This window comes from Zingiber officinale, chromosome 4B (genome assembly GCF_018446385.1).
Source record: "Zingiber officinale cultivar Zhangliang chromosome 4B, Zo_v1.1, whole genome shotgun sequence".
Taxonomy (NCBI): domain Eukaryota; kingdom Viridiplantae; phylum Streptophyta; class Magnoliopsida; order Zingiberales; family Zingiberaceae; genus Zingiber; species Zingiber officinale.
In genome coordinates this window covers 75,419,080-75,423,885 of record NC_055993.1, presented here as the reverse complement: position 1 = coordinate 75,423,885, position 4,806 = coordinate 75,419,080, and the positions used below count along the sequence as shown (strand labels likewise).

General features: G+C 40.3%; 1 long non-coding RNA gene across 2 annotated transcripts; it reads left to right on the top strand.

Annotated features, from left to right (window-relative positions):
* The first annotated feature begins 548 nt into the window (after positions 1-548).
* On the top strand, positions 549-2,878 carry LOC121977618. Of its 2 annotated transcripts, none has more exons than XR_006110973.1 (3): positions 549-779; positions 868-928; positions 2,716-2,737. It is a non-coding gene; the product is annotated as an uncharacterized LOC121977618 (long non-coding RNA). The 2 variants fall into 2 exon arrangements; XR_006110974.1 differs by lacking the exons at positions 549-779; positions 868-928 and adding exons at positions 1,046-1,147; positions 2,427-2,472 and having other exon boundaries at positions 2,716-2,878.
* The last annotated feature ends 1,928 nt before the right edge of the window (positions 2,879-4,806 follow it).

The window sequence follows — 4,806 nt, the reverse complement described above, 5'->3', positions numbered from 1 at the left end:
TAACCATAATACCAGATGAAGATCTCGATAGAATCGGAGAATACAAAAGCGCAAAAAACTTTGGAAAAAGTTCTTGAAGATTCATGAAGAATCAGAAGAAGTTGAAATTGAGACCAAAGAAATTACCGAAACAGCAATCATAGCAGAAGACCCACCTAAAGACACTACTAGAAATATAGCCTATTACGACATTTTCTTCATGACATTTAAATTTAAATGTCACTATAAATATTTTTTAATGACATTTATCAAAAAAGATTATTTTAAATATAAAAATATCATATTAGATAATATATAGTGACATATTTCACCAAATGTCACCAAATTAGTAACCTAATAATCACTTAATACTTAAGTTTTTTTGTTTTTTTTCCCTGCCCTAACGCTAACCCGGCCCTTTCCCTCATCACACACCGATTTTCCTTCTCCTCTGTACTCGCTCGCCGCTCCCCCACCCTAAGCGCCGCTCCGATCCTCTCCATTTCTCTTCCCTTAGCTGCTCTCGTCATCACTGCTTTTCTCCTTACTCCTCCCTAATCTGTTCTCATCGGCGCTCCTCTCCCTTTCTCCTCCCTCTGCTCTCGTTCGTTGCCGCTCCTCTCCCTAATCTGCTCTCACTGTCGCTGGGATCTTCACCCACGCTCACGCATACCTGTGCCGTCGCCGGCCTCCACCACGATTCCTCCACAGCACTGCCTACACGCTGTGATTCTGCCTTTCTCCTCCCAAACTCATTCTTGTCGTTGCTGCTCCCTAATCTGCGGATCTCACCGTGATTTGTAATTTGTTTTTTTAATGTTGTGGATTGGAAGTTTTGCATTGTATATGCTCCTAACTAATTTCTTGCTAATTTCTTATTTTTTTTAGGTTGTGGATTGGAAGAATTTAATAGTCACCTTGCTCCTTTCTACATAATCGAATCAAACAGGTATATATAATAATAGTTTTAAGTTTCAGTCCTTATCTAACAAGCTTCACTTGTATATGTGTTTGGTCTTTTTTCTTTGAATTTTGATGGATAGGTTTCTTTCTTATGTAATTTCTTATGTAACGTTTTAATCTTAGTGAGTGTTATGAGATCTAGGGATTCTTTAGTTTGCTCCACTTGGCTAATGATGTCAGCTATGACCTTGCTCATCACCTAAAGGTACTTCATTAGCAAATTCACCCTTATATCTTGTGCTTTGCACAAAACATAACTAGCTTAAAGACATCCTTTGAAAGGTTCGACAATAGAGCCATGGACTGGTTGTATCCCTTGTAGTTGTAATCATAATTTAGTTGCTTTGCACAAGAAGCGTACAAATGTTTGATCTAGTGAGACTTTTAGAGATTCTTAATTTCTTGAACTTGGTCACCTCTACATCTCATGTTTATTCTCAATATAACATATAGGTGTTGGTTCTATGAAATTACCTTATTATTATGGCTGCGTTGGAGACTTCTACTAAGTAAGTTTTCTACTCATCCTAATCGTCAAAACTTACAAAATCATGGGAGTTGATTCCTCAACAGTTGAGGTAAAACTCCACACTCACTTGCATGCAACATGAGAGCATGCAAGATACCAACCATCATCACAGTAAAATAACCAAGGTGCAAACACAATTCCAACATGCGGATTTGTGTTCACACTTACACCTCACCAACATCACGACCAGCTCCATCTTGCCTTCATCAAACAAATAGCAGCTTCAAGCAAATCCAGCACGGTGACAATTCCAGCATATCAAGAACACATCAAAACCGGACAGCAATTCCAAACTCAGCTTCACACGAACAGCAGCTTTACTCAGCACGGTGACAATTCCAGCACATCATAATTCCAGCACACACAGTAATGGATTGGAGCAAAGTACCTAAAATAGACTTGGTCAAGTACGTATGCTTGGTGATGGAATTAGCCCATCTGATTTATGGGGAGTAGTTCCTAGTCGTGGCACATGCAATCGACTAGTTATGGAACAAAATGCAAAGTTAGAACAGATGAATGAACAAATCAAAAAGCAAGGTCAACATATTACAATGTTAGAAACAAAGATTTCTGAACAATCAAGCACAAATCCTCTTTCAAATTGTAATAATAGTCGACACACTTCATCAAGTAGCAATCCACAAGGTTCTATTCCATCTCGTCCAACCTTACAGGTAAGATTTTTTTTTTTTAAATTTCTATTTTATTATATATTCTACACATCTTGAAAAATTGTTGTTATATCTTTCACTTTCATGTAGATTGGAAGTTCTGTCTTGATCAAAAATTTATTTGATTCAACAAAAACTGTGGCAAAAGGATTGCACCTTGACATGGATCCAAATAATATAGTAGGGAGACAAAAACTAGGACCAAATTGGTGTGAAGTACAAGTACTAGTTGTCCTAGAACCCGAAGAAGATTTAATTAGACCTTATGATCTTTTACAAAGGTTTGAGGATGCACTTGGAGGACTGATAGCTTGGCCTTGTCATTTGGTATGATTTAAACATTTTAGTGAAATATTATTAATTTTTTATATTTATCATGTTATTAAAATTTTAAATAAATATGAAATGTATTTGCAGTTGACAATGTGCGAAGATTTCTATTAGTGCATATAGAATAATACTTTATATGTTTCTCATTCGGTATGATTTTCAATCTTTTAAATTATGTTTATTAGGTTTATATTTTCATTGTTTAATTTACTTATACAAATTTATTGATTGTATTTGTAGGTGACAGGTACTTGGATTTTGCATATGATGGTTGAAGATGGTTGATAGTAAATTAGTTGGTTTTTTATTTTATAAGACTTTGTTAGTTTTAAAACTCAATGATTTGTTAGTATTTAGTTAACATTGGATTCAATACTTTTACATTAGTAATGCATTTGTATTTTTGGGATGATGGGATGAATTATATATGATGATATGGCGAATGGATTGGATATTTTGGATATAAAACATTTCTATTCTTATTGTGATGATGGTTAAATTGTGATGATGTGTAACTTTTTCTATTATGTGATGAATGTTGTGTTCTGAATAAATATTATTTATTTATTATGGTGTATTCTAAATGTTTCTATTTAATGTTTTTATAAAATATTATAATTAACATTTCATGATGTCATTATAGATTATATAAGATGACACTTTAAAATATCCTTATAAATTATCATTACTAACATAATTTATTGTCCTTATATAAAAATTTAAAACATTTATAATTGTCAATATAAATTAGTTTAGGTGACATTTATATTTGTCCTTATTTACATAATAAAAAGACATGCATAAATATCCATGAAATATGTTTTCGTGACATTTTCGATTGTCATTATATTCCTATATGATCCGGCGGTATAGACAGGGGACCCCCTTTGAGGGAAGTCAATGACACGTAGAGGTCAAAAGTCTAAGGGCAAGATGAGGTTCGGCCGATCGGGTAAGGGTCGGGACAACCGGCCGAACGGGTCAGAACAGAATCAAAGACAGCCCGGCGGGGAGTCGGGTTTCCAACGCTCATGGTGAACAAGGTCGCCGGGCCGAGCGGGTGTCTCGCTCGGCCGAGGCATACGGCAGCAAGGCCGTGAACGGTCCCAGCCGAGCACATGATCGGGAATCTCCCGAGCGTACCAGTACTTGTATCCGGTCGGACGTGATGGGACTGCCGAGCGGTTGGATGCTCGGCGCGGGGAGAGAAGGGACAAAAGGACAAGGGGACATCGAGGAACATCTTCTGACAACAAGCATGTTCAAAGACCAAGCCATGCACAGAATCCTATGACGGAAGGTTCTACTGTCCCATCAGAGAGGTACTCGGACTGTAGCAGTATGGTGTCAGACAAGCTCCTCTGGCAAGCCCATACTGAGGTATGGTAAGAGGACACGTATATGCCTCGGTATGTGTGCATAAGCCTCCTCACAGCTCTATATAAGGGTCCTCATACTTTGCCGGAGGTACGCAATCACGCATTCTCTGAGATTCGAAGTCACCTCTGTATTTTCCTCTTGCCTGACTTGAGCATCGGAGGGTCGTCGCCGGGAACCTCTTCCCGGCCCGACTTCTTTGTAGGTTCACCGGAGCTCCATACAGCCGGTCAGAGATTCACGTCATTGGTTCGGAGAGCGCCACGTGCCCAGCGTCCATCGATTCAGCGTTCGAACAGGATCAAATTGGCGCCGTCTGTGGGAACGCACCTGCATCCGAGCGGAAGAGATGGACGAAGCTGGACGACCGCACACCGTGATGCTCTCCCAGGAGGAGCTCGACGCTCTAATCGAGGCAAGAGCAGCTAAGCTCGTGGAGCAACAGAAACAGAAGGCGCAAGCTGAGCGACTGGAGCAACAAGCGACGTCAGCGTCAGGAGGCCGAGCGGCATCAGAGTTCCGACCGGAGAACATCTCAGCATGGGGCCGAGATAAAGATTCGGTCGACATTCAAGGGAAAAGAGGATGGCCGAGCGAACCACCTCCAGCCTTACCGGGCGGAGTGAAAGGTGCGCCAATGTAATGTATGCTGTATACTTTCCGTTCGGCTGTATACTTGAAATGTAGGAGTAAAAAATTGAAAAATTAGCGTAAGTAGAAGGCATCATCAGCCGAACCGGAAGACCGTTGAGCTCCGACGTTAAAAATCGAGAGTCGCGCCGGCGACTATAAACCCTCCGGCCGGAAAATCGTCGAGCTCCGACATTAAAAATCGAGAGTCGTGCCGGCGACTATAAACCCTCCAGCCGGAAGACCGTCGAGCTCCGACGTTAAAAATCAAGAGTCGCGCCGGCGACTATAAATCCTCCGGCCGGAAGACCGTCGAGCTCCGAC